Here is a 12,155-nt window from a genome sequence, read left to right as displayed (position 1 = left end):
GACTTAATGAGAGCTAGTTCGAGAACGACGCAAGAATTGACTACACGCGATTTTCTACTCCATCTTCCTATTTAGTCTGTACTAAGCCTTTGACAGGGCCTCATCAGGCGTCGCTTTACGAGAATCTATGACGTTTCATTTACGTCACTTCGAGACAAGCTCTCAGTTAACAGTGACAAATTTATGTAACATATCTTACGAACTTATGGTTATAACAAAACCAAAGCTCCTTTGTAAATCTTGTTTTATTACATTCAAAGCATTTGCAACCTATATTTTGCTATTTTTTCAAGAGTAGTTCTCTTGTCTTTTCCTGTTTTTTTAATTATACATCTATAAATCAAAGTCCTGACTGACTGACAGACTGACTGATAATCATCGCCCAGCCCAAACCGCTGGCCCCAGAAGGCTGAAAATTTGGAGGAACGTTACTCGTAAGTAGTAGGCGCGTACTAAGAACGATTTTTCCAATCCGCCGCCATCTTCATAAATGGCGCCCAGAAATGTAACAAATCTTCTCTTTGTAAGAAAGTCCGCGAGTTTCAACCGATTTCACAAATATTTAGTACACGGGATTCCTTTAACCTATAGACGAGCTGAATGGTCTTTCGGGATCGATTTGTTGCCATCATTTTAAATGGCGGCCAGATATTTAAAAACCTTTCTTTATAGAATGTCTGTGTGCAATGTAATAAAAAATGTCCCGACGAGCTGAGGGGCGACGCCGAGTGCCTTCGCTCCTAGGATGCTACAGAAATATTAGTCGAATCAGTAAAATGTACCCATACTTGATGGAAGTTCTTACTACACTCAAGCGATGCCGCGGGTAACAGCTAGTCTCTTATAATTTCCTGTAAATCAATAGGCCTTTATAGAAAGTTTTTACAGCTTGCGCACCTTGTTGATTTGTCCCGCCGCGCCTGCGCATTATAACAGCCATGCGTCACCAAAATTCTCTCGGAAGTGACGTCACTAAACTCAACAACCAAGGCTTAGATCAAAATTCTTAAATAAATATACTTTACGTTAGATCTAATCATTATAAATTCATACGAGTATCAAATATCAACATTAGAATAGTTCGGCACAATATGAATAAGATTTTCTGGCACAAAGTAGAGAAACACAAACGAAGAACAAACGCTTTAAAAAAAGCCCACCATTTTGTCAGTCTGCTTTATCTCTCCAAATCTTGCCTCCAGTTCGTGTTTTTTATAACACAAAACTGGCTGAACTGAACTGACTCAGTTTGAACTACAAGAGGGGACAAGTACCCATAATTCCTTTAGAACTTTCTGTAAAGGCCTATTGTAAATTTCCTATTTTCCTATAACTATTACAAGGTTATTTGTGGTCACCATGAGTACACAAACATATTTCGTAGATAACATAGACTTGTGAAAACACATGTCATATAATAGTGTACAAACTGATCCCGTAGACTTGTGCACAAACAGATCCCTTAGAATTGTGCACAAACTGATGTAATAGACTTGCGCACAAAATGATGTCATAGACTTGCGCACACACTGATGTCATAGACTTACGCACAAACAGATGTCATAAACTTGTGCAAAAAGAGATGATATATACCTGTACACAAAAAGATTCCATGGGCCTCAGCAGAAAAAAAATCCATACCCCTATGCTCAAAAATATGCTCAAGAATATCTCGTACACCAGTGCACAAAAATACTGCATATCCATATGCACTAAAATATCCCGTATCCATTTGCAGAAAAATGTTCTTTAGACCTGTGCACAAACAGATGCAGTGGCCTTTGCAAAAACAGATTCCTTAGGCCTCTGCACAAACCGATTCAGTAGGCCTGTGCACAAAAATATTCCGTAGACCTAAGCACTAAAATATTCCGAAGACCTGTGCACAAAAATATTCCGTAGACCTGTGCACAAACAGATACCGTAGACATGTGCACAAACAGATTCCGGAGACTTGTACACAAACGGAAGTCACAGGGTTGTGCACGAACAGATGTCATAGACTTGCGCAAAAAATACATCATAGACTTGCGCAAAAAGAGATGTCATGGATATGTGCACATCAGATTCCATGGACTAGTGCAAAAACAGAAGTCTTAGACTCGTTTACAAACAGAAGTCTTAGACTTGTTTACAAACAGAAGTCTAAGACTTGTTTACAAACAGAAGTCATAGACCTGAATACATAAAGATTCCATACCCATTTGCACAAAACAATTCCATACCCAATAGCACAAAACGATTCCATACCCATTTGCCCAAAACGATTCCATAGACCTGTGCACAAAAATATTCCATAGACCTGTGCCCAAAAAATATGCCGTAGGCCTGTGCACAAACAGATGCCGTAGACCTGTAAAGAGACAGATTCCGTAAACCTATGTACAAACAGATACCGGAGATCTGTGCACAGATTCCGTAGCCATGTGCACAAACAAATTCCGTAGACTTGTACACAAGTGGAAGTCACAGGCTTGTGCACAACAGATGTCATAGACATGTTCAAACCAGATTCCATATCTTTGTGCACAAACAGAAGTCATAGACCTGTGCACAAAAAACATTCTATAGACTTGTGCACATCAAGTTTCCATAGACCTGTGCACAAAAGATCTCATGGAGATGCGCATAAAAGATTTCATGGAACTGTACACAAAACATTATATAGGCTTGTGCACATAAAGATTCCTTAGACCTGTGTACATAAAGATTTCATACCCATAGCACAAAACTATTCCATAACCATTTGCACAGAAATATTCCCTAGACCTGCGCACAAAAATATTTCATAAAACTGTGCACAAAAAGATTCCATTGACCTATGCACAAAATATTCTATTGGCTTTTGTATAAACATGTGACATAGACCTGTGTACAAAAATAATCCATGGACCTGTGCACAAAAACATGCCTTGGACCTGTTCAGAAACATTCCATACCCCTATATGCTCAAAAATATTTCACACCCATTTGCACAAACATTTTCCGTAGACCCGTGCACAAACAGAGTCCGTAGACTAGCGCATAAACAGATTCCATAGATTTACGCACAAATATATTACGTAGACTCGTGCACAAATAGATTCCACAGACTTGTACACAAACGGAAGTCACACGGTTTTGCATAATCCGATGTTATAGACTTGTGCACAAACAGATGTCATATGCTTGTGTAAAAACTGATTTCATAGACTTGCTCAAAAAGAGATGTCATCGACATTTGCACAAGAGATTCCGTAGACTTGTGCACATAAAGATTCTTCAGACTTGTGCACAAACATATTTTGTAGACCTGTACACACAGAAATACCATGGACGTGTGCAAAAATAGATGTCAAATATTTGTGCAAAAACCCATGCCATAGACTTGTGCAGAATCATATGTCCTAGACCGGTGTACAAAACATTCTATAGATTTGTGCACAAACATGAGTCATATACCTGTACACAAAAAATATTTCACGGACTTCTGCACAAAAACATTCCATATACCTGTACACAAAAATATTCCATCGACCTCTGCACAAAAACATTCCATAACCTTAGGTTCAAAAATTTTCCTTACCCATTTGCACAAAAATATCACGTTCACCTGTGCACAAAAATATCACGTACACCTGTGCACAAAAATATTCGGTATCCATTTTCACAAAAACATTCCATTGACCTCTGCACAAAAACATTCCATTGACCTCTGCACAAAAACATTCCATAACCCTATGCTCTAAAATTTTCCTTACCCATTTGCACAAAAATATCATGTTCACCTGTGCACAAAAATATCACGTACACCTGTGCACAAAAATATCACGTACACCTGTGCACAAAAATATTCGGTATCCATTTTCACAAAAACATTCCATTGACCTCTGCACAAAAACATTCCATAACCCTATACTCAAAAAATTTCCTTACCCACTTGCACAAAAATATCATGTTCACCTGTGCACAAAAATATCACGTACACCTGTGCACAAAAATATCACGTACACCTGTGCACAAAAATATTCGGTATCCATTTTCACAAAAACATTCCATAACCCTATGCTCAAAAAATGTTCCTTACCCATTTGCACAAAAATATCACGTACACCTTTGCACAAAAATATCACGTACACCTGTGCACAAAAATATCACGTACACCTGTGCACAAAAATATCACGTACACCTGTGCACAAAAATATCACGTACACCTGTGCACAAAAATATTCGGTATCCATTTTCACAAAAATATTCCGTACACCTGTGCACAAAAATATTCCAAATCCATTTTCACCATAATATTCCGTACACCTGTGAAAAAAACAGTTCGTAAACCTGTGCACAAAAATATTCCAAATCCATTTTCACCTATAATATTCCGTACACCTATGCAAAAAAATATTCCGTACACCTATGCATAAAAATATTTCGTACACTTGTGCACAAATAAAAATCACGGGCTTGTGCACAAAGAAATGTCGTAGACTCGCGCAAAAAGAGATGTTATAGACATGTGCACATCAGATTCCATAGAGTTATGCACAAACATTTTCAATACCCCTATGCTCAAACAGATTTCAAACCCTTATGCTCAAAAATATTCCATACCCATTTGCACAAAAATAATCCGTAGACCCGTGCTCAAAAATATTCCGTAGACCCTTGCTCAGACAGAGGTCACTCGCGTGTGCACAAACAGATGTCATAGACTTGTGAATAAACAGATGTTATAGACTTGTGCCCAAAGAGATGTTATAGACTTGTTCACACACAGGTGTTATAGACTTGTTCACACACAGGTGTTATAGAATTGCTCACAAACAGGTGTTAAAGAATTGCTCACAAACAGGTGTTATAGACTTGTTCACAAACAGATGATTTAGACTTGTGCACAAACGGATGTTTTAGTCTTGTGCACAAACAGATGTTTTAGACTTGTGCATAAACAAATGTTATTGACTTGCGCCAAAATAGAAATGAGCAAATCAGATTCCAAAGACCTGTGCACAATCAGAGGTCGTAGACCTGTGCACAAACAGAAGTCGTAGACCTGTGCAAATAAAGATTTTTCACTTGGGCACATAAAGATTCTTCAGACTTGTGTGCACATAAAGATTCTTCAGACTTGTGTGCACATAAAGATTCTTCAGACTTGTGTGCACATTAGGATTCTTCAGACTTGTGTGCACATAAAGATTCTTCAAACTTGTGCACATAAATATACCATAGACCCATGAACAAAAAATTCCATAGACCTGTGCACAGAAGATTCCATACTCCTATACTCAAAAGGATTCCATGCTGATTTGCACAAAAACATTCCGTAGACCTGTTTAAAACAATATTCCATAGGCCTGTGCACGAAAAGATTCCATAGCCCTGGAAACAAAAATATTCGGCTGACCTGTGCACAAAAAGATTGCATAGGCCTCTGCACAAAGAGATTTTATACCCCTTTGCACAAAAATATTCTGTAGGTCTGTGCTTAGACAGATTCCGTAGACTTGTACACAAACAGATGTTATAGTTTAGACTCGTGTAAAAATTTAATTACCTATAATTGGTAATTATCTTTAATTGCTTATTTTGTTTAATTAAATTTAATCTGTACTTCGCAACTAAATTAGTTGGACGCGTAAAAGTTATAATGACAATTAATCTAGCTAATTTGATTATCTGCAGTAAAACGACGTAAGTCCTAGAATGACTGTCTTCATTTCTTAACCCAAGCAAAAAAGTCTTAAGTTCCACAGTTTAAAGGTAAGCCACGTAATTCGGAGCAGGTACTTAAAACTATTAAAAACAATACTTATACTTTGTTTTTCTTAATGAAACAAAAATTGGCGCCCACTTTAAAAATGGGGCTTTCATTTAAGACCATTTTCAAATCTATCAAACGTATGGTTATTTTTGTAAGGGTAGTTACAAAATGGGTAAGTTTGGAAAATTTCCCATGTTATTTCTATGGAGATTCTCTAGTTTTTCGCCAAAATCTGTGATTAATTTTATGGAAATGAAAACCACCCTTAGCAACTTTATGCATTATAAAATAAACTATTGGATGGATCATCTTGAAATTTTTACCACATATTAAGGGCCCGGATGTTAGTTCAGTAGAAAAATTTCAAAACAATCAACTTAATACGAAAAAAGTTAAATCCAATCCAAAAACCTTCCTTATACATTAGAGCCGTCATCAGGCCTTATCTAAGGGAGCTACCAACCGATCAGTATTATTGAAGACGATGGTTTTCTTCAATTATTGAAAGAGGCGGCCCAACGAGAAAACATTTAAGTAACACGTTAATCCCAAACAAGTAAAAACACGTTTCCTGGTAAGTGCGAAACGATATTGATGCGGCGCTTGCCTTTGGCTTGACTACCGACGGGTGGACGTCCAGGGCGACAGATAATTACATGAGTATTACCTGTCATTACGGAGATAAAAATTTAATCTACAACGAGCTACTCCTACTGCTGAAAAGATAACCGACCACTCAGCAAAAGTCCTGGCCAAAGTGTTAGGCCAAGAGATGACAGATTGGAAAATTAATGACCGAGTTAAATCAATTTCAACGGACCATGCCAGCGATTTACATGCAGCGGTAACAAAAGAGCTTAATATAAAATGGCTTAGATGCTTCACCCATCAGCTAAATTTGGTAGTCAGAGAAGTCATCAAAGATGAAGTAATAAATAACATGAAGAATACAGTGAAAGCTATCGTAAGTACATTAGACGAAGCGTAAAATCTGCACAACGATTAGTGGTTACGCAAAAGCAATTGGAACTGCCTCCCCTTACAAAAATTTTAAGCTGTAATTCATCTGCATACGCGCTTTTTTATTACAGCTTAATATTTTTGTAAGGGATGAGTACATATTGATAATCCAAAATAAACCTCTTCAAGTCGAGAAGCAGTTTAGAGGCTATTTTTAAATATTTAAATAAATATAATTGATATTTATTAATTTAATCGTCTTTAATTTACCTTAGTTCTAGTTAAATCGTTTTAAGAAACTTTATTCCTAAAATCATTTAAAACATAGCTATTGTTGACGTTTGAACTCAAGCGTAAGCCTCTTTAACAATTTTTGGAAATTTAGGGTATATAAGGCGACTGATTCACAATAATTGATAAGAAAACCCACAATGACCCTGCAAAGCATATGAAACGCGCCTGCAATGATCCTGCAAAGTATCTGAAACGCGCCTGCAATGTTCCTGCAAAGTATCTGAAACGCGACTGTAATGACCCTGAAAAGTACCTGAAATGCACCTGCAATGACCCTGCGAAGTATCTGAAACGCATCTGCAATTATCCTACAAAGTAACTATATCGCACCTGCAATTATCCTACAAGGTATCTGAAACGCACCTGCAATGATCCTGCAAAGTATCTGAACCGCGCCTGCAATGATCCTGCAAAGTATCTGAAACGCGCCTGCAATGATCCTGCAAAGTATCTGAAACGGGACTGCAATTATCCCACATAGTATCTGAAACGCGCCTGCAATGACCCTACAAAGTATCCGAAACGCGGCTGCAATGATCCTACAAAGTATCTGAAACGCACATGCAATTATCCTTCAATGTATCTGAAATGCACCTGCAATTATCCTATAAAGTATCTGAAACGCGCCTGCAATGATCCTGCAAAGTATCTGAAACGCGCCTGCAATGATCCTGCAAAGTTTCTGAAACGCGACTGCAATTATCCCACATAGTATCTGAAACGCGCCTGCAATGACCCTACAAAGTATCCGAAACGCGGCTGCAATGATCCTACAAAGTATCTGAAACGCGATTGCAATTATCCCACATAGTATCTGAAACGCGCCTGCAATGACCCTACAAAGTATCCGAAACGCGGCTGCAATGATCCTACAAAGTATCGGAAACGCACCTGCAATTATCCTTCAATGTATCTGAAATGCACCTGCAATTATCCTTCAATGTATCTGAAATGCACCTGCAATTATCCTATAAAGTATCTGAAACGCGCCTGCAATGATCCTGCAAAGTATCTGAAACGCGCCTGCAATGATCCTGCAAAGTTTCTGAAACGCGACTGCAATTATCCCACATAGCATCTGAAACGCGCCTGCAATGACCCTACAAAGTATCCGAAACGCGGCTGCAATGATCCTACAAAGTATCTGAAACGCGATTGCAATTATCCCACATAGTATCTGAAACGCGCCTGCAATGACCCTACAAAGTATCCGAAACGCGGCTGCAATGATCCTACAAAGTATCTGAAACGCACCTGCAATTATCCTTCAATGTATCTGAAATGCACCTGCAATTATCCTTCAATGTATCTGAAATGCAACTGCAATTATCCTATAAAGTATCTGAAACGCGCCTGCAATGATCCTGCAAAGTATCTGAAACGCGCCTGCAATGATCCTGCAAAGTTTCTGAAACGCCACTGCAATTATCCCACATAGTATCTGAAACGCGCCTGCAATGACCCTACAAAGTATCCGAAACGCGGCTGCAATGATCCTTCAAAGTATCTGAAACGCGCCTGCAATGATCCTGCAAAGTTTCTGAAACGCGACTGCAATTATCCTACAAAGTATCTGAAACGCGCCTGCAATGATCCTGGAAAGTATCTGAAACGCGCCTGCAATGATCCTGCAAAGTTTCTGAAACGCGACTGCAATTATCCCACATAGTATCTGAAACGCGCCTGCAATGACCCTACAAAGTATCCGAAACGCGGCTGCAATGACCCTACAAAGTATCCGAAACGCGCCTGCAATGATCCTGCAAATTTTCTGAAACGCGACTGCAATTATCCCACATAGTATCTGAAACGCGCCTGCAATGACCCTACAAAGTATCCGAAACGCGGCTGCAATGATCCTACAAAGTATCTGAAACGCACATGCAATTATCCTTCAATGTATCTGAAATGCACCTGCAATTATCCTGCGAAGTATCTGAAACGCATCAGCATTTATCCTACAAAGTATCTGAAACGCGCCTGCAACGATCCTACAAAGTATCTGAAACGCACCTGCAACGATCCTACAAAGTATCTGAAATGCACCTGCAATTATCCTACAAAGAATCTGAAATGCGCCTGCAAGTATCCTACAAAATATCTGAAACGCGCTTGCAATTATCCTACAAAGTATCTGAACCGTGCCTGCAATGATCCTGCAAAGTATCTGAAACGCGCCTGCAATGATCCTGCAAAGTATCTGAAACGGGACTGCAATTATCCCACATAGTATCTGAAACGAGCCTGCAATTATCCTTCAATGTATCTGAAATGCACCTGCAATTATCCTATAAAGTATCTGAAACGCGCCTGCAATGATCCTGCAAAGTATCTGAAACGCGCCTGCAATGATCCTGCAAAGTTTCTGAAACGCGACTGCAATTATCCCACATAGTATCTGAAACGCGCCTGCAATGACCCAGAAAGTATCCGAAACGCGGCTGCAATGATCCTACAAAGTATCTGAAACGCGCCTGCAATGACCCAGAAAGTATCCGAAACGCGGCTGCAATGATCCTATAAAGTATCTGAAACGCGATTGCAATTATCCCACATAGTATCTGAAACGCGCCTGCAATGATCCTACAAAGTATCCGAAACGCGGCTGCAATGATCCTACAAAGTATCTGAAACGCACCTGCAATTATCCTTCAATGCATCTGAAATGCACCTGCAATTATCCTTCAATGTATCTGAAATGCACCTGCAATTATCCTATAAAGTATCTGAAACGCGCCTGCAATGATCCTGCAAAGTATCTGAAACGTGCCTGCAATGATCCTACAAAGTTTCTGAAACGCGACTGCAATTATCCCACATAGTATCTGAAACGCGCCTGCAATGACCCTACAAAGTATCCGAAACGCGGCTGCAATGATCCTACAAAGTATCTGAAACGCGATTGCAATTATCCCACATAGTATCTGAAACGCGCCTGCAATGACCCTACAAAGTATCCGAAACGCGGCTGCAATGATCCTACAAAGTATCTGAAACGCACCTGCAATTATCCTTCAATGTATCTGAAATGCACCTGCAATTATCCTTCAATGTATCTGAAATGCACCTGCAATGATCCCACAAAGTTTCTGAAACGCGACTGCAATTATCCCACATAGTATCTGAAACGCGCCTGCAATGACCCTACAAAGTATCCGAAACGCGGCTGCAATGATCCTACAAAGTATCTGAAACGCGCCTGCAATGATCCTGCAAAGTTTCTGAAACGCGACTGCAATTATCCTACAAAGCATCTGAAACGCGCCTGCAATGATCCTGCAAAGTATCTGAAACGCGCCTGCAATGATCCTGCAAAGTTTCTGAAACGCGAATGCAATTATCCCACATAGTATCTGAAACGCGCCTGCAATGACCCTACAAAGTATCCGAAACGCGGCTGCAATGATCCTACAAAGTATCTGAAACGCACCTGCAATTATCCTTCAATGTATCTGAAATGCACCTGCAATTATCCTTCAATGTATCTGAAATGCACCTGCAATTATCCTATAAAGTATCTGAAACGCGCCTGCAATGATCCTGCAAAGTATCTGAAACGCGCCTGCAATGATCCTGCAAAGTTTCTGAAACGCCACTGCAATTATCCCACATAGTATCTGAAACGCGCCTGCAATGACCCTACAAAGTATCCGAAACGCGGCTGCAATGATCCTTCAAAGTATCTGAAACGCGCCTGCAATGATCCTGCAAAGTTTCTGAAACGCGACTGCAATTATCCTACAAAGTATCTGAAACGCGCCTGCAATGATCCTGCAAAGTATCTGAAACGCGCCTGCAATGATCCTGCAAAGTTTCTGAAACGCGACTGCAATTATCCCACATAGTATCTGAAACGCGCCTGCAATGACCCTACAAAGTATCCGAAACGCGGCTGCAATGACCCTACAAAGTATCCGAAACGCGCCTGCAATGATCCTGCAAAGTTTCTGAAACGCGACTGCAATTATCCCACATAGTATCTGAAACGCGCCTGCAATGACCCTACAAAGTATCCGAAACGCGGCTGCAATGATCCTACAAAGTATCTGAAACGCACCTGCAATTATCCTTCAATGTATCTGAAATGCACCTGCAATTATCCTGCGAAGTATCTGAAACGCATCAGCATTTATCCTACAAAGTATCTGAAACGCGCCTGCAACGATCCTACAAAGTATCTGAAATGCACCTGCAATTATCCTACAAAGAATCTGAAATGCGCCTGCAAGTATCCTACAAAATATCTGAAACGCGCTTGCAATTATCCTACAAAGTATCTGAACCGTGCCTGCAATGATCCTGCAAAGTATCTGAAACGCGCCTGCAATGATCCTGCAAAGTATCTGAAACGGGACTGCAATTATCCCACATAGTATCTGAAACGAGCCTGCAATTATCCTTCAATGTATCTGAAATGCACCTGCAATTATCCTATAAAGTATCTGAAACGCGCCTGCAATGATCCTGCAAAGTATCTGAAACGCGCCTGCAATGATCCTGCAAAGTTTCTGAAACGCGACTGCAATTATCCCACATAGTATCTGAAACGCGCCTGCAATGACCCAGAAAGTATCCGAAACGCGGCTGCAATGATCCTACAAAGTATCTGAAACGCGCCTGCAATGACCCAGAAAGTATCCGAAACGCGGCTGCAATGATCCTACAAAGTATCTGAAACGCGATTGCAATTATCCCACATAGTATCTGAAACGCGCCTGCAATGATCCTACAAAGTATCCGAAACGCGGCTGCAATGATCCTACAAAGTATCTGAAACGCACCTGCAATTATCCTTCAATGCATCTGAAATGCACCTGCAATTATCCTTCAATGTATCTGAAATGCACCTGCAATTATCCTATAAAGTATCTGAAACGCGCCTGCAATGATCCTGCAAAGTATCTGAAACGTGCCTGCAATGATCCTACAAAGTTTCTGAAACGCGACTGCGATTATCCCATATAGTATCTGAAACGCGCCTGCAATGACCCTACAAAGTATCCGAAACGCGGCTGCAATGATCCTACAAAGTATCTGAAACGCGATTGCAATTATCCCACATAGTATCTGAAACGCGCCTGCAATGACCCTACAAAGTATCCGAAACGCGGCTGCAATGATCCTACAAAGTATCTGAAACGCACCTGCAATTATCCTT

Source organism: Phalangium opilio, unplaced genomic scaffold (assembly GCF_054372755.1).
Source record: "Phalangium opilio isolate 3A_F unplaced genomic scaffold, DU_Popi_V2 ptg000095l_1, whole genome shotgun sequence".
NCBI classification, from domain to species: domain Eukaryota; kingdom Metazoa; phylum Arthropoda; class Arachnida; order Opiliones; family Phalangiidae; genus Phalangium; species Phalangium opilio.
This window is presented reverse-complemented; position numbering follows the sequence as displayed.